At 40.4% G+C, this 24,895-nt stretch overlaps 1 long non-coding RNA gene across 1 annotated transcript; it reads right to left on the bottom strand.

The window, feature by feature from the left end:
- Positions 1-499: 499 nt before the first annotated feature.
- Positions 500-9,213, bottom strand: LOC120097904 (uncharacterized). Its single transcript, XR_005495781.2, has 2 exons — positions 7,906-9,213; positions 500-6,797 (listed from the first exon to the last, which is right to left on the bottom strand). It is a non-coding gene; the product is annotated as an uncharacterized LOC120097904 (long non-coding RNA).
- Between the last annotated feature and the right edge of the window lie 15,682 nt (positions 9,214-24,895).

Genomic DNA, 24,895 nt, shown 5'->3' with positions numbered 1-24,895 from the left:
GCAAAGCAACCTTTCAGTTTGTAGATAGGTACTCTGAAGTAAAACGGAGCATTTCAAGGAAGTATTATTGTGTGTCACATATATGGGACTGTATTTACATAAGCAAATTATCCATACCTTGACTGTCACATAAATATGTATGTTGCTAGATGTATTTTCTGTTATTTAAAACTTTCATCTCCCGGCTTGAGTAAAAAGCTTAAAGGCTCAGCATATATTAGCCTTGTGAAAATGCAGCCAGGAAAAACTGCAGTTTAATCAGTAGATATTTCAAAGCTAGTGACCTCAAATCTATTTAACAAGATTCTCCCAAGAAGGAAGGCCCCCCTGTAATTTAACTTGCTTTTCATCTTGCTGGTGTGACTGCCATATACCGATGGCATCTTCAGGTCACAAATCTCGTATTTCTAACATAGTAGCTTTAGGCTCATTTTACAATGTTAATATGCTAAGTAGAAACTATGTGGAAATCTTCAATGATTCTCAGACAACACATATAACATTGCAGGTAGCTTTAATACCCAGAAAGCCCAGCGACCACAACCGATGCTGGGATCACAACAAAGATACTTCAGGCTCCTTATAAATGCATTAATCACTCAAAGGAACGTTGCCTTTAATGACGATAATGTATGTTCCTGGGATTACACAACCGAACAGAGAATCACTGAAGGAAAGATAGGCCAGAACTTATGATTAAGCTGTTGACCAGCAGTTACTTTACCCATAAAAATCACAACCTGCAGAGGCAGTGGCTAAAGCGGAGGAACCATTATAGACTTATAATTAGCATCAATCAAGGCTACACTCCTGTTGGCATCTGTATTCACTTAAAAAAACCAATCAAATGCTTTAACTTTGTGATGGGAAGCTTGATAGACAGCTAGACACAGGAATCATCCTCAGGTAGGACAATTTAAAACTTTGTGAGCAAAAGGAAGGTAGAAAGTAGTAGTCTTAATAAAGGAAAACCCAAACAGGAAGCAGAAGAGCTTGAGCAGGAATACCATGGAGCTGCAGTCTTCCTGCACATGCTGTATCTTCACCAATGTTCTCTCAGGAGACTTTAAGATATGTCCTTGTCATCTACTAATGCATTGCACTGCATTCATAGCTACCCTGGGATTCCTGCCACGGGCTGCAGGTTGAACAACAAACACATATTTGCATGTTCTCTCTGTGAGACCCATGGGATGGTGGATGAAAGCATAAATCAGAGAAATGTAAGCTTCAGGATACTGTCCTAGCCACAAATAAATAGCCAGACATTTCTGCCTAGCACTAACTTATTTCCCATAACCCTCTTACTTATACGCCTAGAGATGAGAGATGCAGAGTAAAACTAGGTGTTATTTACATAATTACAATTGGACTGTCAGTGCCGTCTAATTGCATCTGCATTCTGCTTTATATCATGTAGATGCTGATATGCTGTCATCATTACTGCTCATATAAATATGTCTGTCTTAATGAACAAAGACACTGCTCAGGTCTTTGCCACCCCTTGAGTTCATATGGCTTATACCTTAATGATAGCAATTTTCAAAAAGAATCTCTTCTCAAAATAGTTTTTGGCTGTTCAATGTTCATTAGCTGAATTCTTGGGGTGAAGGAGAACTTGGACCATATAGGAAGGCTGGGAAGTCATGTTCTGATAGCAAAACTGGCTTAGGAGTGACTCAGAATGATAGATGGAGACCAGGCAAGGCATCCCTAAGGATGCTTGTTCACCTTCACCAAATGAGACTTTGGTGGCAAACACTCTTGTTATAAAGATGACTGTCAGCCCCATGATCATTTTATTTCCAATGTGAGGTTTTATTTATAGTTTTCTACATTGATCTACCCAATTCCATGTCTTAAAATAAATCGCCCCCTTTTTTCAGACATACACACTTTCCTCTCAATAAAGAAAAGTGTCTGTGTGTGTGTCCATTGTTCTTCCTACTCATAGAGGGATGAGTGTCAGGAACAACTGGAGAAAACAAATTACCTAAAGCATAATGGCCACAAACTACGGCAGGAGTGGCAGGATGCTCAAATTCATAACATTTATATTTTCACAGTCAAGGAACAAAGTCAAGGCAAAGCAATGGTGCAAAATATCACGGTGGCCAAATGTCACAATAGTTCCTTTGAGATCACAATATTGTAAATGTTGAAAAGTCCCACCATCACTTTGACCTTCTCACAAGCAATAGACAGGAAAACTCTTCTGGCCCCTAAGAACAAAAGCCCATGGGAGAGGAAAGATGGCTTAGTGGGTAAGAGCAATTCTAGAGAACCTGAATTTGGTTCCCAGTATCCATTTTGAGTGCAGCAATACTACGTTTAACTCCAGCTCCAGAAAATTTTATGTTCTTTTCTGCTCTGTATAGGTATCTACACAGAGTAGCATATACAAAAACATACATAAAAATAAAATAAATCTTTTTAAACACACCAAGGAACAGTAGAACCTTTTTTCTGAATTGAAAATTCATGGTAGTTTATGCTCTACCATGGCATTTTTTTCCCACTCATTACCATCCTGGTGAGGGAAATAGTTACTTCTGTCTCAGAGAGTAGATAATGGGTGAAACAAGTGGTCCTTCTATGAGTGCCTGAAAAGGACTTCTACGTGACCACCTACTGCCTTCTCTACAAAATTATCCTGATCCAACATGTTTCCCAATGTTCCATCAAGGAGAGAAATCAAACTGTAGATAATGAATCCCTATAGTAAAGATAAAACTTGGTGGACTCACAGAGGCTGAACCACCAACCAAAGAACATACAAGGGCTAGACCTAGGCTCCCTGTACATTTGTGGCAGATGTGCAGCTTGGCCTTCATGTCGGTTCACTAACCATTGGAGAAGATGAGATCTCTGGCTCAGTTGTCGGATATTGGATTTCTTTCTCCTAAATAGACTACCTAGTTGAGCCTCAGTGTGAGATGTGCTTAGGTCTATGCTGCCGACTGGAGGTCCCAGGGTGGTCCCACTTCTCTGAGAAGAGGAGAGGGTAATGGGTAGAGAGATTTGTAAGGGTGGAAATGGGAGAAGAGAAGGGTGGTGAGATCAGGAAGTAAAGTGAGTAACATAATTTCAATATCTGTTCCCCCCCAAAAAAATCATAATAAAAATTGAAGAATACTTTTACAAAAGCTAATTTCTCATAATGAATGACAAATGAACATTGACGGTAGAATCTAAGTCCCATGTCTTGCTCAGGGATTGCTCATCTAAGGACTCCAAGCCAAGCTTTTGTCTTTCACTCTAAGGAGTCCTTTGATTCTCACTGACGCACAAGAAGGTTGTGAAATACTACATGAGGCTGACCTTACCACAGGGAAAAACTGCCAGCCAGACATACAATGTCCACTAATACTGAGTCAGGGACAATATCAAAGACCTTTATGTTGACTCCTTCACAAAGGAGTTTGGTGTCAACAAGGTTTCAGAGCTTAGGAAATGACACAGAAAGGGGCAGTCACTTCCTCATCAGAGAACACACATTTGCCAAAATCTGATGTGTCTACAACTCTTTTTTAAAAAATGACACAAACTAGAAAAATATTTTCAGTAAATACTACTTTTTAGATCCAAAGGAAGAACTATTTAAAGGCTACTCCACTCAGATAGAACACACTGCTGTGTGTAGTTAATACCATAGTCTTGGTATCAAAAATAAAATGGAAATTATCAGTAATGGCAGGAGGGAAGTGAAAATGGAGGAATCAGAGAAAAAATAATCACATGTAATACATAATCACACATAAATAATCACATATAAATGCATAGAAAGAATAAGAAAACTCTCCTAAAAATGCCATCAGGAAACTCCTATCAAATATATGCTTCCTGTCTGCTGTGTACTCTTTCACAAGGTGTTCACAGTCTCTTATCTCATTGTCCCAGAAATGAGTCATGGTACTCACAGCTTCAGTCCTAAGTTGACTACAAACAACCTGTGTGAAATACAGGAACTTTCTTAATTATTATACATGGTAAAGATGTCTTTAATATAGGTTGTACCACGCAGTCATTATCAATAGAAAAAAAGTGAGCCGTGAAGCCTCAAGGATATGGAGTTAGTGGACAATTTGGAAAACTGTTCAATCAATTGGGTTTTTTGTCAGGAGAAGTGGCCTCCCAGTGTAGTAACAAATACTAGGAAAACTTATATTCTCTCTCTCTCTCTCTCTCTCTCTCTCTCTCTCTCTCTCCTCTGCATGTGCATGTGTGTTTGTCTGCATTATGTACACACATGTACCATACATGCATGTGTAGATGTGTGTACATTTGTTTGGAAGCTAATGGTCAACATCAGGTGTCTTTCTTGTGTGTTTTCCATTCTGTTTTTTTGAGATAGGATCTCTGATTTGAGTCTTGAGTTTATTGACTCCTCAAGTCTGGCTCACCAGTGTGTTCCAGGGATCTGCATGTGTCCATCCAATTCAACACTGAAATCAAAGACTCGCACTATGGAACCTGACCTTCAGGTAGATATCGATATCTATGATATGAACTCAGATCCTCATGATTGGGAGGTAGTAGCTCAGCTTTCGAGCCCTCTTACAAGTCCTCCAAGAAACCATTTTAAATGGTTTACACGCTGTGGTCATTGTTCTAACAGTAGATGTAATGTATTTGAACATTTTTGGAAAAGTGATGTTTGTATCCAATGATGGCTAATATAAAAACACAATAAAAAGGATTTCCATAGCAAGAACATAAAAATATGGGCTTATTTATTGTATACCCTTTTGTTTTTGACAATTAGTGAATATAGACTAGAACTATGGTTGTCAATCTTCCTAAACATACAACCCTTTAATATAGTTCTTCAGGTTGTGTTAACCCCCCCATCATAAAATTACCTCATTGCTACTTCATAACTGTAATGTTGCTACTGTTATGAGTCACAATGTAAATATCTGATATGTAGGATATCAGATACATGACCCCCCCTTAAAGAGGTTGTAACCCAAAACATAAGAACCACTGGACTAGAAAAACCCTGAATATCAAAACCCCAATCATACATACATAAAAAAGAACTGCAGAACAATTTGAGATACAAATCTACAGCATTCTAGTCATGGGTTAGTCTGATTTTAAAAATAAATATTATGTTATTCTCAACACATTAAAGGAAATCTCTTAGATAGCAAGATGCATGACAGGTCAAGATTCTATATGGTAGCATGAAAGGGAAAAATATCCTTAAACAAGATAGAGAAACTTTCTCTGATATGCACGACTCAGAGCACATATATTGAGTTATCTACAATGCTGGCTAATTACAGAGCACACCAGCAATAGAAAATGCTATTTAAGACAATCTAGCAGATCTCTTTCCACTACTCTGCCTGCTATCTTAACTCAATTAGACTTAATAATGTGACTGAAAAGCTTACATTGAAAGGTAACATGTAGTTATGCAAACATACAAAAAGGGAAATTCTTAACATAATATTACAGCCTATTTCCTAATTATAACAGCATCCGTCTATCTAAAATCTCAATTCCAGGCATGTATTGATTGCTAATTTTCCATAGCTGGATCTGATAAAGCCAAAGACACACTTCTCAGCTCTTCAAGGGTTCTAAGTCAAAACTACAAGCCACCCCCTACAATGTTCAAGCTGAATACATAGCCAAAGACGAGATAGTCTCTATTGTCTTGCTATGTAGTAATACCCATAAGAGGTTTGCAATTGTCTCACAGAGCATATTCACTTTAGATTCTTTATACCTTGCTTTTTCATTTTTTGTATTGTTGGCCATCTGAACAAATCCATTGTACAGCAAACAGGAGTGGATCATTTCTAACTTAACATTGATACAAATTCTTTGGAACTGATAGACTTCTGACACTGACATAGAGCGATGATCTTGAATTTATACAGCACTGTTTGATTTTTTCTTATTCTCTACATTATGTAGCATGTGCAATGCTTATAATATGTTTCCTATTGGTTATTGTCTTTGTTTTATCTCAGTGAACACATATACTGTCACCTGGATGGGTGGGCATTCATACTACCCCAACTAGGGCTCAGGGAACACAGTAGACATGGAAATAGAAGGCAGGGAAAAGGGCTATGTACCCTCAGGGTGTGATCTCACAGTAGCTGCAGATACCAGCACTGGGCCTGCATAAAACCGGACTGTCTAACAGTCAATCATAGTTTGGGGACAGGGCTGGAGGGGCTGAACCCTTAGCTATGGTGGATTTGGGGGAAGGGAAACTCATTGTCTATTTTAAGCCAACCAATTCCAGTAGATAATTCTAAAGCCATGGTCATACAGATGGCCCTGGTTAAAATCAATGGTTATAAAACAAAAAGACATGAATGTGTGACTAGGTCCACAGGGAAGTTCGAGGGTGTCAGGGCTGAAAGGGAGATAAGGGAATGTGGGGGAGGGTGAGAATAGCCCAAATACACTACATACATGTCTGGATTTCTCAAAGTGTAAGTTTGATCAATAAAATAAGTTTGACTGAAGAAATTGGAAGAACCAACTGTATACTAAATGAGAAGAGAATAGTTTTATTTTAAATATGTCCTAATAAACCTTTGTTTCTTTAAGTTCTAAAAACATGTCCAAGAGGAGCCAGCAACCATAGCCAAACTGTTACAAACAGAGGCCAGCCACATGTGGTTTCCAGAGGCATATGAGAGGAGGCCAATGTAATGGCACTGGTGGCAATTCCTGAGCATGAGAGGAAGCTGTGAGCTATGGGCCATGCTATCTTCGTTTTCTTCTCAGCTACATGCTGCAACGTGGACAGGGCTTCCGTGTTTCACCTGAAATACAAACATAGTGGTTTTGACATTACTTTGGTGTGAGGAGAGAAGAGAGGGTACAGTGAGCTGTGCATACTATAAAATGTTACAAATACATAAATTAAACATGAGAACACTATACATATGTAAGTTATAAGCAAACAGGAAGCCAGACTGGTGTGGTTGATTTGAAATGTCCTCATTATAACACAGATGTGCAAGAAGTATTTTTTTTATTGTTTTTTCCCATCACATAATTGACTTCACGTTGCTCAAAGCTCTTCATTCTCATGTGGTGGTAAAGATATAAAAGGAAGTACAAACTGTGTGCGTGCTTCTTCTAACTCAGGTGCAACAGAGAGTAGTAAACCTGAAGTCAATGGCAGGGTTACTTTTGGTTTAGAGGCTGTCCTCTCCCTGCTCCTGCTTCCTAATGTGCTCCTGGCACCATCTCAAGAGGAAGTGTATGCAGCACAGTGATGAAGAGCGAAGCATCTGTTCTCGTCACTGCCCATCCTGGGTGGGCAGCTGCAACTGGGATAAAACAGAGTTCGTCCTGCCTCTGACTGTGGCCTGTGCCTTCATGACACATGTTCAGACAGTGGCTGCAGTGGTCCTCTCTGCAGAGGAACAGAAAGACAGCTTCTGCTCATCCCCCTTTAGCTGACTATACTCCTCACCTGAGCTCTAGGAATAGTAAGAAGGACCCAGTTTGAGAGTAGAATCCTGTATGGTGCTTCAGATAACCAATGCTTTTGCTATTGAGACCCTACATAGAGTATGTGCAGATCTTCCATATATATTCATTTGATTCTTTCTCAGTCTAACAACACATCGGGGCTGACTCAGACATGAACCAAAGACAGGGGAGTGTAGGGAGAGTGAAGGGAGTGTGTTTTCTTTCTTCCTTTCTTCCTTTTTAATTGAAAAGACGTTCTTCTCTCATACAACATATCCCAACCACCATTTTGACTTCTTCTTTCCCCCATACCCACTCCCTCTCCACTTTCCTTCAGAGAAGAACATCCTTCCAGGAGACAGCCAATCCTCTAGGAGCTGCATGAGGCAACCCAACAGGAGGAAAAGAGTCTCAAAAGCATGCAAAAGAGTCAGAGATGCATCTACTTACATAAAACCACCGACCTAACAGCCATATCGTGCAGAGAGGGCTTTGCTTAACAGCCTCCTTTTGGCCTCTGTAGCCTGCACCAAGGTGCTTTAGTGAACTATTAAAAGTATTTCTGTAGGTGAGAGAGAGACACAACCGCCTGGTCAGGTGGGCACTCCTGAGGCTGCAGAGCGGAAGAGACCACCAACACTGCTCACCCCTGCCCACATCCCTGGCCCAAGAGGAAACTGTATAAGGCCTCTGGGCTCCCATGGGGGAGGGCCCAGGAGCGGCAGGACCCCTGCCTGAGACACCACCAGAACCTGAAGGAAACAGACCGGATAAACAGTTCTCTGCACCCAAATCCCGTGGGAGGGAGAGCTGAACCTTCAGAGAGGCAGACAAGCCTGTGAAACCGGAAGAGACTGCTCTCTGCACACACATCTCGGACGCCAGAGGAAAAAGCCAAAGACCATCTGGAACCCTGGTGCACTGAAGCTCCCGGAAACGGCGGCACAAGTCTTCCTGGTTGCTGCCGCTGCAGAGAGCCCGTGAGCAGCACCCCACGAGCGAACTTGAGCCTCGGGACCACAGGTAAGACCAACTTTTCTGCTGCAAGAAAGCTGCCTGGTGAACTCAAGACACAGGCCCACAGGAACAGCTGAAGACCTGTAGAGAGGAAAAACTACACGCCTGAAAGCAGAACACTCTGTCCCCATAACTGACTGAAAGAGAGGAAAACAGGTCTACAGCACTCCTGACACACAGGCTTATAGGACAGTCTAGCCACTGTCAGAAATAGCAGAACAAAGTAACACTAGAGATAATCTGATGGCAAGAGGCAAGCACAGGAACCCAAGCAACAGAAACCAAGACTACATGGCACCATCGGAGCCCAATTCTCCCATCAAAACAAACATGGAATATCCAAACACACCAGAAAAGCAAGATCTAGTTTCAAAATCATTTTTGATCATGATGCTGGAGGACTTCAAGAAAGACGTGAAGAACTCCCTTAGAGAACAAGTAGAAGCCTACAGAGAGGAATCGCAAAAATGCCTGAAAGAATCGCAAAAATCCCTGAAAGAATTCCAGGAAAACATAAATAAACAAGTAGAAGCCCATAGAGAGGAGACACAAAAATCCCTGAAAGAATTCCAGGAAAACATAAATAAACAAGTAGAAGCCCATAGAGAGGAGACACAAAAATCCCTGAAAGAATTCCAGGAAAACACAATCAAACAGTTGAAGGAATTAAAAATGGAAATAGAAGCAATCAAGAAAGAACACATGGAAACAACCCTGGATATAGAAAACCAAAAGAAGAGACAAGGAGCTGTAGATACAAGCTTCACCAACAGAATACAAGAGATGGAAGAGAGAATCTCAGGAGCAGAAGATTCCATAGAAATCATTGACTCAACTGTCAAAGATAATGTAAAGCGGAAAAAGCTACTGGTCCAAAACATACAGGAAATCCAGGACTCAATGAGAAGATCAAACCTAAGGATAATAGGTATAGAAGAGAGTGAAGACTCCCAGCTCAAAGGACCAGTAAATATCTTCAACAAAATCATAGAAGAAAACTTCCCTAACCTAAAAAAAGAGATACCCATAGACATACAAGAAGCCTACAGAACTCCAAATAGAATGGACCAAAAAAGAAACACCTCCCGTCACATAATTGTCAAAACACCAAACGCACAAGATAAAGAAAGAATATTAAAAGCAGTAAGGGAAAAAGGTCAAGTAACATATAAAGGGAGACCTATCAGAATCACACCAGACTTCTGGCCAGAAACTATGAAGGCCAGAAGATCCTGGACTGATGTCATACAGACCCTAAGAGAACACAAATGCCAGCCCAGGTTACTGTATCCAGCAAAACTCTCAATTAACATTGATGGAGAAACCAAGATATTCCATGACAAAACCAAATTTACACAATATCTTTCTACAAATCCAGCACTACAAAGGATAATAAATGGTAAAGCCCAACATAAGGAGGCAAGCTATACCCGAGAAGAAGCAAGAAACTAATCGTCTTGGCAACAAAACAAAGAGAATGAAAGCACACAAACATAACCTCACATCCAAATATGGATATAACGGGAAGCAATAATCACTATTCCTTAAGATCTCTCAATATCAATGGCCTCAACTCCCCAATAAAAAGACATAGATTAACAAACTGGATACGCAACGAGGACCCTGCATTCTGCTGCCTACAGGAAACACACCTCAGAGACAAAGACAGACACTACCTCAGAGTGAAAGGCTGGAAAACAACTTTCCAAGCAAATGGTCAGAAGAAGCAAGCTGGAGTAGCCATTCTAATATCAAATAAAATCAATTTCCAACTAAAAGTCATCAAAAAAGATAAGGAAGGATACTTCATATTCATCAAAGGAAAAATCCACCAAGATGAACTCTCAATCCTAAATATCTGTGCCCCAAATACAAGGGCACCTACATATGTAAAAGAAACCTTACTAAAGCTCAAAACACACATTGCACCTCACACAAAAATAGTGGGAGATTTCAACACCCCACTCTCATCAATGGACAGATCATGGAAACAGAAATTAAACAGTGATGTCGACAGACTAAGAGAAGTCATGAGCCAAATGGACTTAACGAATATTTATAGAACATTCTATCCTAAAGCAAAAGGATATACCTTCTTCTCAGCTCCTCATGGTACTTTCTCCAAAATTGACCATATAATTGGTCAAAAAACAGGCCTCAACAGGTACAGAAACATAGAAATAATCCCATGCATGCTATCGGACCACCACGGCCTAAAACTGGTCTTCAATAACAATAAGGGAAGAATGCCGACATATACGTGGAAGTTGAACAATGCTCTACTGAACGATAACCTGGTCAAGGAAGAAATAAAGAAAGAAATTAAAAACTTTTTGGAATATAATGAAAATGAAGATACAACATACCCAAACTTATGGGACACAATGAAAGCTGTGCTAAGAGGAAAACTCATAGCGCTGAGTGCCTGCAGAAAGAAACAGGAAAGAGCACATGTCAGCAGCTTGACAGCACACCTAAAAGATCTAGAAAAAAAGAAGCAAATACACCCAGGAGGAGTAGAAGGCAGGAAATAATAAAACTCAGAGCTGAAATCAACCAAGTAGAAACAAAAAGGACCATAGAAAGAATCAACAGAACCAAAAGGTGGTTCTTTGAGAAAATCAACAAGATAGATAAACCCTTAGCCAGACTAACGAGATGACACAGAGAGTGCGTCCAAATTAACAAAATCAGAAATGAAAAGGGAGACATAACAACAGATTCAGAGGAAATTCAAAAAATCATCAGATCTTACTATAAAAACCTATATTCAACAAAACTTGAAAATCTTCAGGAAATGGACAATTTCCTAGACAGATACCAGGTATCGAAGTTAAATCAGGAACAGATAAACCAGTTAAACAACCCCATAACTCCTAAGGAAATAGAAGCAGTCATTAAAGGTCTCCCAACCAAAAAGAGCCCAGGTCCAGACTGGTTTAGTGCAGAATTCTATCAAACCTTCATAGAAGACCTCATACCAATATTATCCAAACTATTCCACAAAATTGAAACAGATGGAGCACTACCGAATTCCTTCTACTAAGCCACAATTACTCTTATACCTAAACCACACAAAGACACAACAAAGAAAGAGAACTTCAGACCAATTTCCCTTATGAATATCGACACAAAAATACTCAACAAAATTCTGGCAAACCGAATCCAAGAGCACATCAAAACAATCTCTACCATGATCAAGTAGGCTTCATCCCAGGCATGCAGGGGTGGTTTAATATACGGAAAACCATCAACGTGATCCATTATATAAACAAACTGAAAGAACAGAACCACATGATCATTTCATTAGATGCTGAGAAAGCATTTGACAAAATTCAACACCCCTTCATGATAAAAGTCCTGGAAAGAATAGGAATTCAAGGCCCATACCTAAACATAGTAAAAGCCATATACAGCAAACCAGTTGCTAACATTAAACTAAATGGAGAGAAACTTGAAGCAATCCCACTAAAATCAGGGACTAGACAAGGCTGCCCACTCTCTCCCTACTTATTCAATACAGTTCTTGAAGTTCTAGCCAGAGCAATCAGACAACAAAAGGAGATCAAGGGGATACAGATCGGAAAAGAAGAAGTCAAAATATCACTATTTGCAGATGACATGATAGTATATTTAAGTGATCCCAAAAGTTCCACCAGAGAACTACTAAAGCTGATAAACAACTTCAGCAAAGTGGCTGGGTATAAAATTAACTCAAACAAATCAGTTGCCTTCCTCTATACAAAAGAGAAACAAGCCGAGAAAGAAATTAGAGAAACGACACCCTTCATAATAGACCCAAATAATATAAAGTACCTCAGTGTGACTTTAACCAAGCAAGTAAAAGATCTGTACAATAAGAACTTCAAGACACTGAGGAAAGAAATTGAAGAAGACCTCAGAAGATGGAAAGATCTCCCATGCTCATGGATTGGCAGGATTAATATAGTAAAAATGGCCATTTTACCAAAAGCAATCTACAGATTCAATGCAATCCCCATCAAAATACCAATCCAATTCTTCAAAAAGTTAGACAGAACAATTTGCAAATTCATCTGGAATAACAAAAAACCCAGGATAGCTAAAGCTATCCTCAACAATAAAAGGACTTCAGGGAGAATCACTATCCCTGAACTCAAGCAGTATTACAGAGCAATAGTGATAAAAACTGCATGGTATTGGTACAGAGACAGACAGATAGACCAATGGAATAGAATTGAAGACCCAGAAATGAACCCACACACCTATGGTCACTTGATTTTTGACAAAGGAGCCAAAACCATCCAATGGAAAAAAGATAGCATTTTCAGCAAATGGTGCTGGTTCAACTGGAAGTCAACATGTAGAAGAATGCAGATCGATCCATCCTTATCACCCTGTACAAAGTTTAAGTCCAAGTGGATCAAGGACCTCCACATCAAACCAGACACACTCAAACTAATAGAAGAAAAACTAGGAAGCATCTGGAACACATGGGCACTGGAAAAAATTTCCTGAACAAAACACCAATGGCTTATGCTCTAAGATCAAGAATCGACAAATGGGATCTCATAAAACTGCAAAGCTTCTGTAAGGCAAAGGACATGGTGGTTAGGACAAAACGGCAACCAACAGATTGGGAAAAGATCTTTACCAATCCTACAACAGATAGAGGCCTTATATCCAAAATATACAAAGAACTCAAGAAGTTAGACCGCAGGGAAACAAATAACCCTATTAAAAAATGGGTTTCAGAGCTAAACAAAGAATTCACAGCTGAGGAATGCCGAATGGCTGAGAAACACCTAAAGAAATGTTCAACATCTTTAGTCATAAGGGAAATGCAAATCAAAACAACCCTGAGATTTCACCTCACACCAGTGAGAATGGCTAAGATCAAAAACTCAGGTGACAGCAGATGCTGGTGAGGATGTGGAGAAAGAGGAACACTCCTCCATTGTTGGTGGGATTGCAGACTGGTAAAACCATTCTGGAAATCAGTCTGGAGGTTCCTCAGAAAATTGGACATTGAACTGCCTGAGGATCCAGCTATACCTCTCTTTGGCATATACCCAAAAGATGCCTCAACATATAAAAGAGACACGTGCTCCACTATGTTCATCGCAGCCTTATTTATAATAGCCAGAAAATGGAAAGAACCCAGATGCCCTTCAACAGAGGAATGGATACAGAGAATGTGGTACATCTACACAATGGAATATTACTCAGCTATCAAAAACAACGACTTTATGAAATTCGTAGGCAAATGGTTGGAACTGGAAAATATCATCCTGAGTGAGCTAACCCAATCACAGAAAGACATACATGGTATGCACTCATTGATAAGTGGCTTTTAGCCCAAATGCTTGAATTACCCTAGATCCCTAGAACAAACGAAACTCAAGACGGATGATCAAAATGTGAATGCTTCACTCCTTCTTTAAATGAGGAAAAAGAATACCCTTGGCAGGGAAGGGAGAGGCAAAGATTAAAACAGAGACTGAAGGAACACCCATTTGGAGCCTGCCCCACATGTGGCCCATACATATACAGCCACCCAATTAGACAAGATGGATGAAGCAAAGAAGTGCAGACCGACAGGAGCCGGATGTAGATCGCTCCTGAGAGACACAGCCAGAATACAGCAAATACAGAGGTGAATGCCAGCAGCAAACCACTGAACTGAGAATAGGTCCCCCGTTGAAGGAATCAGAGAAAGAACTGGAAGAGCTTGAAGGGGCTCGAGACCCCAAAAGTACAACAATGTCAAGCAACCAGAGCTTCCAGGGACTAAGCCACTACCTAAAGACTATACATGGACTGACCCTGGACTCTGACCCCATAGGTAGCAATGAATATCCTAGTAAGAGCACCAGTGGAAGGGGAAGCCCTGGGTCCTGCTAAGACTGAACCCCCAGTGAACTAGACTATGGGGGGAGGGCGGCAATGGGGGGAGGGTTGGGAGGGGAACACCGATAAGGAAGGGGAGGGGGGAGGGGGATGTTTGCCCGGAAACCGGGAAAGGGAATAACACTTGAAATGTATATAAGAAATACTCAAGTTAATTAAAAAAAAAAAGTATTTCTGTAAAGTTCCATATTGGAATAAAGGGACAGGCTCCCTGGCTTGGGTCTTCTTTTTCAACCTTCACCCTAGCTTATATTTGGGGTGCTCCTCAAAGGTCCACAATTTATAGGCTCCTCAGGCTTTCTTCTCTAGTTTTTCTGCTTTACATTTTTATGCGTATGGTTGTTTTGCCTCCATATGTATCTGTTCAGCATATGCACACTTATAGAGCCTCTGAAGACCAGAAGAAGGTTTCATATTCTATGGAAGTTACAGATGCCAATAAGCTGCCACATGAGTGCTGGGGGATAAACCTGGGTCCTTTGGAAGAACACCAAGTGCTTTGAACTGCTAAGCCACCTCCCCAGCCTCTAAATATTGCCCCTTTTCAGAGGGAGTTTATTTAAGTCTGTACGTGCATGCATTCATGTGTTTGTGTTTGCACATGCTTGTACTGAGCACTATCCACAGACTCCAGAAGATATCAGACTCCCTGGAGCTAGAGTTACAGGTGGTTATGAATCATCTGAGATGGGTACTGGAACCTAAATCAAATCCTTTAAAAGAACAGCACAGATGTTTACATCTGTGCCACATCTCCTACCTTAAAGCCTTTTACAGGAAATTCTCAGACACGGGCAAGAACATATTCATTCTAGAATGGAAACTGTGCGTATCCTATTCTTCAAGAAATCAAGGCTGGTTCACCCAGCCCCACGGTTGCAGCTATACACAGCAAAATTTGTAGGAAAAAAAAAACCCAAAAACATGAAATATTTCAAATCTAACCTTCTTACATTAGGCAAACATTATGGGACTATGGAAGGTATTAAGAACTTCGAGAATAAAGGTAGAAATATTACTCTAGATCAGTGTTTCTCAATCTTCCTAATACTGAGAACCCTTAATACAGCTCCTCCTGGCGGAGAGCTTGTAGGCAGCACCCCACGAGCAATCTTGAGCCTCGGGACCACAGGTAAGACCAACTTTTCTGCTGCAAGCGACCTGCCTGGTGAACTCAGGACACACAGAGGCAAAATTCCTCTAGGACCGAGCACTTCCGGTGTTTACCCTGAGCCCCAAACCCGAGGATCCCGGCCCGCAGCAGCTCTCTGCTCCCAAACGCCATGGGAGAGAGACCTCACTGCCTGGTCAGGTGGGCACTCCTGAGGCTGCAGAGCGGAAGAGACCACCAACACTGCCCACCCCTGCCCACATCCATGGCCCAAGAGGAAACTGTATACAGCCTCTGAGTTCCCGTAGAGGAGGGCCCAGGAGCAGCAGGACCACTGCGTCTGAGACACCGCAAGAACCTGAAGGGAAGGACCAGATAAACAGTTCTCTGCACCCAAATCCCGTAGGAGGGAGAGCTAAACCTTCAGAGAGGCAGACACGCCTGGGAAACCAGAAGAGACTGCTCCCTGCACACATCTCTGATGCCAGAGGAAAACACCAAACGCCATCTGGAACCCTGGTGCACGGAAGCTCCTGGAAAAAGCGGCGCAGATCTTTCTGGTGGCTGCCGCCGCGGAGAGCTCATAAGCAACACCCCACAAGCAAACTTGAGCCTCGGGACCACAGGAAAAACCAACTTTTCTGCTGCAAGTGACCAGCCTGGTGAACTCCAGACACAGGCCCACAGGAACAGCTGAAGAACTATAGACAGGAAAAACTACAGGCCCGAAAGCAGAACACTCTGTCCCCATAACTGACTGAAAGAAAACAGGAAAACAGGTCTACAGCACTCCTGACACACAGGCTTATAGGACAGTCTAGCCACTGTCAGAAATAGCAGAACAAAGTGACACTAGAGATAATCTGATGGCGAGAGGCAAGCGTAGGAACCCAAGCAACAGAAACCAAGACTACATGGCATCATCGGAGCCCAATTCTCCCACCAAAGCAAACACGGAACATCCAAACACACCAGAAAAGCAAGATCTAGTTTCAGAATCATATTTGATCGGGATGCTGGAGGACTTCAAGAAAGACGTGAAGAACTGCCTTAGAGAAACATAGGAAAACGTTAATAAAAAAGTAGAAGCCTACAGAGAGGAATCGCAAAAATCCCTGAAAGAATTCCAGGAAAACATAAATAAACAAGGAGAAGCCCATAGAGAGGAGTCACAAAAATCCCTGAAAGAATTCCAGGAAAACACAATCAAACAGTTGAAGGAATTAAAAATGGAAATAGAAGCAATCAAGAAAGAACACATGGAAACAATCCTGGATATAGAAAACCAAAAGAAGAGACAAGGAGCTGTAGATACAAGTTTCACCAACAGAATACAAGAGATGGAAGAGAGAACCTCAGGACCAGAAGATTCCATAGAAATCATTGACGCAACAATCAAAGAAAACGTAAAGCGGAAAAAGCTACTGGTCCAAAAGATACAGGAAATCCAGGACTCAATGAGAAGATCAAACCTAAGGATAATAGGTATAGAAGAGAGTGAAGACTCCCAGCTCAAAGGACCAGTAAATATCTTCAACAAAATCATAGAAGAAAACTTCCCTAACCTAAAAAAAGAGATACCCATAGGCATACAAGAAGCCTACAGAACTCCAAATAGATTGGACCAGAAAAGAAACACCCCCTGTCACATAATAGTCAAAACACCAAACGCACAAAATAAAGAAAGAATATTAAAAGCAGTAAGGGAAAAAGGTCAAGTAACATATAAAGGCAGACCTATCAGAATCACATCAGACTTTTCGCCAGAAACTATGAAAGCCAGAAGATCCTGGACTGATGTCATACAGACCCTAAGAGAACACAAATGCCAGCCCAGGTTACTGTATCCTGCAAAACTCTCAATTAACATAGATGGAGAAGCCAAGATATTCCATGACAAAACCAAATTTACACAATATCTTTCTACAAATCCAGCACTACAAAGGATAATAAATGGTAAATCCCAAAATAAGGGGGCAAGCTATACCTAGAAGAAGCAAGAAACTAATCGTCTTGGCAACAAAACAAAGAGAAGAAAAGCACACAAACATAACCTCACATCCAAATATGAATATAACAGGAAGCAATAATCACTATTCCTTAAGATCTCTCAACATCAATGGCCTCAACTCCCCAATAAAAAGACACAGATTAACAAACTGGATACGCAACGAGGACCCTGCATTCTGCTGCCTACAGGAAACACACCTCAGAGAAAAAGACAGACACTACCTCACAGTGAAAGGCTGGAAAACAACTTTCCAAGCAAATGGTCAGAAGGAGCAAGCTGGAGTAGCCATTCTAATATCAAATAAAATCAATTTTCAACTAAAAGTCATCAAAAAAGATAAGGAAGGACACTTCATATTCATCAAAGGAAAAATCCATCAAGATGAACTCTCAATCCTAAATATCTATGCCCCAAATACAAGGGCACCTACATACGTAAAAGAAACCTTAATAAGCTCAAAACACACATTGCACCTCACACAATAATAGTAGGAGATTTCAACACCCCACTCTCATCAATGGACAGATCATGGAAAAGGAAATTAAACAGAGACGTAGACAGACTAAGAGAAGTCACGAGCTAAATGGACTTAACAGATATTTATAGAACAGTCTATCCTAAAGCAAAAGGATATACCTTCTTCTCAGCTCATCATGGTACTTTCTCCAAAATTGACCATATAATTGGTCAAAAAATGGGCCTCAACAGGTACAGAAAGATAGAAATAATCCCATGCCTGCTATCAGACCACCACAGCCTAAAACTGGTCTTCAATAACAATAAGGGAAGAATGCCCACATATACGTGGAAATTGAACAATGCTCTACTCAATGATAACCTAGACAAGGAAGAAATAAAGAAAGAAATTAAAAACTTTTTAGAATTTAATGAAAATGAAGGTACAACATACCCAAACTTATGGGACACAATGAAAGCTGTGCTAAGAGGAAAACTCATAGCGCTGAGTGCCTGCAGAAAGAAACAGGAAAGAGCATATGTCACCAATTTGACAGCACACCTAAAAGCTCGAGAACAAACAGAAGCAAATACACCCAGGAGGAGTAGAAGGCAGGAAATAATCAAACTCAGAGCTGAAATCAACCAAGTAGAAACAAAAAGGACCATAGAAAGAATTAACAGAACCAAAAGGTGGTTCTTTGAGAAAATCAACAAGATAGATAAACCCTTAGCCAGACGAATGAGAGGACACAGAGAGTGTGTCCAAAGTAACAAAATCAGAAATGAAAAGGGAGACATAACTCCAGATTCAGAGGAAATTCAAAAAATCATCAGATCTTACTATAAAAGCCTATATTCAACAAAACTTGAAAATCTGCAGGAAATGGACAATTTCCTAGACAGATACCAGGTACCAAAGTTAAATCAGGAACAGATAAACCAATTAAACAACCTCATATCTCCTAAGGAAATAGAAGCAGTCATTGAAGGTCTCCCAACCAAAAAGAGCCCAGGTCCAGACAGGTTTAGTGCAGAATTCTATCAGACCTTCATAGTAGACCTCATACCAATATTATCTAAACTATTCCACAAACTTGAAACGGATAGAGCACTACCGAATTCCTTCTATGAAGCCACAATTACTCTTATACCTAAACCACAGAAAGACCCAACAAAGAAAGAGAACCTCAGACCAATTTCCCTTATGAATATCGTCGCAAAAATACTCAATAAAATTCTGGCAAACCGAATCCAAGAGCACATCAAAACAATCATCCACCATGATCAAGTAGGCCTCATCCCAGGCATGGAGGGATGGTTTAATATATGGAAAACCATCAACGTGATCCATTATATAAACTAACTGAAAGATAAAAACCACATGATCATTTCATTAGATGCTGAGAAAGCATTTGACAAAATTCAACACCCCTTCATGATAAAAGTCCTGGAAAGAATAGGAATTCAAGGCCCATACCTAAACATAGTAAAAGCCATATACAGCAAACCAGTTGCTAACATTAAACTAAATGGAGAGAAACTTGAAGCAATCCCACTAAAATCAGGGACTAGACAAGGCTGCCCACTCTCTCCCTACTTATTCAATATAGTTCTTGAAGTTCTAGCCAGAGCAATCAGACAACAAAAGGAGGTCATGGGGATACAGATCGGAAAAGAAGAAGTCAAAATATCACTATTTGCAGATGATATGATAGTATATTTAAGTGATCCCAAAAGTTCCACCAGAGAACTACTAAAGCTGATAAACAACTTCAGCAAAGTGGCTGGGTATAAAATTAACTCAAAGAAATCAGTAGCCTTCCTCTACACAAAAGAGAAACAAGCTGAGAAAGAAATTAGGGAAACGACACCCTTCATAATAGACCCAAATAATATAAAGTACCTCAGTGTGACTTTAACCAAGCAAGTAAAAGATTTGTACAATAAGAACTTCAAGACTCTGAAGAAAGAAACTGAAGAAGACCTCAGAAGATGGAAAGATCTCCCATGCTCATGGATTGGTAGGATTAATATAGTAAAAATGGCCATTTTACCAAAAGCGATCTACAGATTCAATGCAATCCCCATCAAAATTCCAACCCAATTCTTCAAAGAGTTAGACAGAACAATTTGCAAATTCATCTGGAATAACAAAAAACCCAGGATAGCTAAAGCTATCCTCAACAATAAAAGGACTTCAGGGGGAATCACTATCCCTGAACTCAAGCAGTATTACAGAGCAATAGTGATAAAAACTGCATGGTATTGGTACAGAGACAGACAGATAGACCAATGGAACAGAAGTGAAGACCCAGAAATGAACCCACACACCTATGGGCACTTGATTTTTGACAAAGGAGCCACAACCATCAAATGGAAAAAAGATAGCATTTTCAGCAAATGGTGCTGGTTCAACTGGAGGTCAACATGTAGAAGAATGCAGATCGATCCATGCTTATCACCCTGTACAAAGCTTAAGTCCAAGTGGGTCAAGGACCTCCACATCAAACCAGATACACTCAAACTAATACAAGAAAAACTAGGGAAGCATCTGGAACACATGGGCACTGGAAAAAATTTCCTGAACAAAACACCAATGGCTTATGCTCTAAGATCAAGAATCGACAAATGGGATCTCATAAAACTGCAAAGCTTCTGTAAGGCAAAGGACACTGTGGTTAGGACAAAACGGCAACCAACAGATTGGGAAAAGATCTTTACCAATCCTACAACAGATAGAGGCCTTATATCCAAAATATACAAAGAACTCAAGAAGTTAGACCGCAGGGAGACAAATAACCCTATTAAAAAATGGGTTTCAGAGCTAAACAAAGAATTCACAGCTGAGGAATGCCGAATGGCTGAGAAACACCTAAAGAAATGTTCAACATCTTTAGTCATAAGGGAAATGCAAATCAAAACAACCCTGAGATTTCACCTCACACCAGTGAGAATGGCTAAGATCAAAAACTCAGGTGACAGCAGATGCTGGCGAGGATGTGGAGAAAGAGGAACACTCCTCCATTGTTGGTGGGATTGCAGACTGGTAAAACCATTCTGGAAATCAGTCTGGAGGTTCCTCAGAAAATTGGACATTGAACTGCCTGAGGATCCAGCTATACCTCTCTTGGGCATATACCCAAAAGATGCCCCAACATATAAAAAAGACACGTGCTCCACTATGTTCATCGCAGCCTTATTTATAATAGCCAGAAGCTGGGAAGAACCCAGATGCCCTTCAACAGAGGAATGGATACAGAAAATGTGGTACATCTACACAATGGAATATTACTCAGCTATCAAAAACAACGACTTTATGAAATTCGTAGGCAAATGGCTGGAACTGGAAAATATCATCCTGAGTGAGCTAACCCAAACACAGAAAGACATACATGGTATGCACTCACTGATAAGTGGCTATTAGCCCAAAGCTTGAATTACCCTAAATGCCTAGAACAAATGAAACTCAAGACAGATGATCAAAATGTGAATGGTTCACTCCTTCTTTAAAAGGGGAACAAGAATACCCTTGGCAGGGAAGAGAGAGGCAAAGATTAAAACAGAGACTGAAGGAACACCCATTCAGAGTCTGCCCCACATGTGGCCCATGCATATACAGCCATCCAATTAGACAAGATGGATGAAGCAAAGAAGTGCAGGCCGACAGGAGCCGGATGTAGATCGCTCCTGAGAGACACAGCCAGAATACAGCAAATACAGAGGCGAATACCAGCAGCAAACCACTGAACTGAGAATAGGACCCCCGTTGAAGGAATCAGAGAAAGAACTGGAAGAGCTTGAAGGGGCTCGAGACCCCATATGTACAACAATGCCAAGCAACCAGAGCTTCCAGGGACTAAGCCACTACCTAAAGACTATACATGGACTGACCCTGGACTCTGACCTCATAGGTAGCAATGAATATCCTAGTAAGAGCACCAGTGGAAGGGGAAGCCCTGGGTCCTGCTAAGACTGAACCCCCAGTGAACTAGACTGTTGGGGGGAGGGGGACAATGGGGGGAGGGTGGGGAGGGGAACACCGATAAGAAAGGGGAGGGGGGAGGGGGATGTTTGCCCGGAAACTGGGAAAGGGAATAACACTCGAAATGTATATAAGAAATACTCAAATTAAGAATAAAAAAAAAAAAATTAAATTAAATTAAAAAAAAAAAAAAAAAAAAGAAGTGCAGGCCGACAGGAGCCGGATGTAGATCTCTCCTGAGAGACACAGCCAGAATACAGCGAACACAGAGGCGAATGCCAGCAGCAAACCACTGAACTGAGAATAGGACCCCCGTTGAAGGAATCAGAGAAAGAACTGGAAGAGCTTGAAGGGGCTCGAGACCCCATATGTACAACAATGCCAAGCAACCAGAGCTTCCAGGGACTAAGCCACTACCTAAAGACTATACATGGATTGACCCTGGACTCTTACCTCATAGGTAGCAATGAATATCCTAGTAAGAGCACCAGTGGAAGGGGAAGCCCTGGGTCCTGCTAAGACTGAACCCCCCCAATGAACTAGATTGTTGGGGGGAGGACGGCAATGGGGGGAGGGTGGGGAGGGGAACACCCATAAGGAAGGGGAGGGGGGAGGGGGATGTTTGCCCGGAAACCGGGAAAGGGAATAACACTCAAAATGTATATAAGAAATACTCATGTTAATAAAAAAAAAATACAGCTCCTCCTGTTGTTTTGACACCCCAAACATAAAATTATTTTCATTGCTACTTGATAATTATAATTCTGTTATTGTTATGAATCATAATGTAAATATTTTTGGAGATAAAACAGTTGCCAAAGGGATTGCAACCTATACATTGAGAAGCACTGCTCTGGAGACTAACTAATCTATACGGCATAGATTAAGTAATTTGGAACACAAAAAATGTAGAGGCTCGAGGTTGATAAATTATTTTCACAGTTAAACACAACTCCTCAGAGATAGCAATAAAATTAAAGCTCAACAATTTGCATTGTTACTTCAGTTCTTCCCACTGGCAACATATAAGCTGCCTGACAACATCTGTGAATTTCTGTCCTTACCTGAGCTTACTCAACTACAAATGCACACACATGAAGATGAAGCAAGAGACATCATCCCCGCCATGTACACTTTCTTATTCAATGCTTTCATTGTTCAACTAACATTTATTGAATATTTCCAATATTCTGTTACAACAAATACTGCATCGGGGATGGGAAAGATAACTGATAATTGTCTCTATTTCAATTAAGTCACAATGCAATGGCAAGACAGACAAATACAATTATATCCAGGGATGTCCAGTGTAAGATTCTAAATACTGGATTCTCAAGGCACCCAAGTCACTTTTATCACGATTCAGTTGTAACTAGTATTCTTTAGGTAGATATTCAATTATGTATACAAACATATGAAGAAAGTGGTATCAACACAAAACCCCATTACAATACAATTGCAAACCATATAAAAAAATAAGTACATAGTGACACAGAAATCGTGAGAACAGCTCCCCTTTTCAAAGCTAGTTCAGGTGTTACAGCTGCTTAGTTTGGCAACCATCCCCATGCACTACAAACAGCTCCCTATGAAGCAGCAGGAGTTGCTTCTGTTCTGCATCCTACAACAGTATTAAAGGAATTATGTGTTCACACTGAAAATGTTTGTAATCTGTTCATTATTTTGGTGTTATTGTTGTTTGCGACAGTATCTTATTATGTAGCCCCAGATGGCCTAGATTCACTGTGTAGATCAGGCTGGCTTTAAACTCACAGAAATCTGTTTGCCTTTACCAATGCCTCTACATCCTGAGTACTGGGATTAAAGGCATGTACTACCATGCCAGCCCACCCTGTTCAGTATTTAATAGAACAATTGGGGGAAGGGTAACCATGTGTTCCTTACATCAGTATTAATTTATAGCATTAATGATCCCCTGAGTGAGATATCCAAAATAAATTGCAGAGGCCATGTGGTGTGTGTGTGTGTGTGTGTGTGTGTGTGTGTGTGTGTGTGTGTTCTAGAGGCCTTTGAACAAATGCACACACATACCCACATGTACATAGAAACACACCTTCATTAATTATCTTCCCCCTATCGGGTGAAAATAGAGGGTATCCACTGAAATGATATTTTTCTTTTATATTCAATATACACGCTCTCTCATACACCCATAGCATTAAAAAAATTGGTAAACTTCATTAAAATATTTTTCTCAAATACAAGACTCTCTAGCTAAAGAGTAACTACAGTATTTAAAATACCAAATGTTGTAACGGCAAAATTAGCATTAATATTTCAAGTCTATCCCTACAAATTCTGAAACTAAATACCTTTCCTGAAACACGAAGTTTTTTAATTTAGAATTCGAACTTCATAGGCTGCTGCATCACTTAAACTATTAATTCTAATTAAAAAGAAAAAATACAATTATTCCCCCAACACCAACATAGTTTAGAAATATTTTAGTAAAGGAAATAAAAACCCACAGACATTTTTCTCTTGGGGAGCATAGGCATTTATATAACCCACCATGGAATTATATATATGCTAATTACATGCTAATGTAAACATGAAAAAAATGTTATATGGAAATTACAAGCTGAACCAAAAACATGCAAATGCTAAAAAAAAATAAAAAGTCTACTTGAAAACAATGTCTGCCATCTTGCTTATTCATGTGTAAACATCCAATATGCTCAAGATTTTGACATCTCTATTCATCTTGGGATTTGAATCAGCTATAAATATATGACCCTTAACTGCGTGATTGATTTGTCAAAAATTCTGGAACCCTTTGCATATGAGTCTATCTTGATACAAATATAGACACTTCCATGGTTCTCCATTTTGAGTAATAACTTCCCTAGGACATTCAGAAGCCTTTAACAAAGACTCTGTGTGTGTGTGTGTGTGTGTGTGTGTGTGTGTGTGTCTGTGTGTGTCTGTGTGTGTGTGTGTGGTGTGTGTG

This window comes from Rattus norvegicus, chromosome 17 (assembly GCF_036323735.1).
Source record: "Rattus norvegicus strain BN/NHsdMcwi chromosome 17, GRCr8, whole genome shotgun sequence".
Lineage (NCBI taxonomy): Eukaryota > Metazoa > Chordata > Mammalia > Rodentia > Muridae > Rattus > Rattus norvegicus.
The sequence above is the reverse complement of the archived record's forward strand: the minus strand, read 5'-3'. Positions and strand labels throughout refer to the sequence as shown.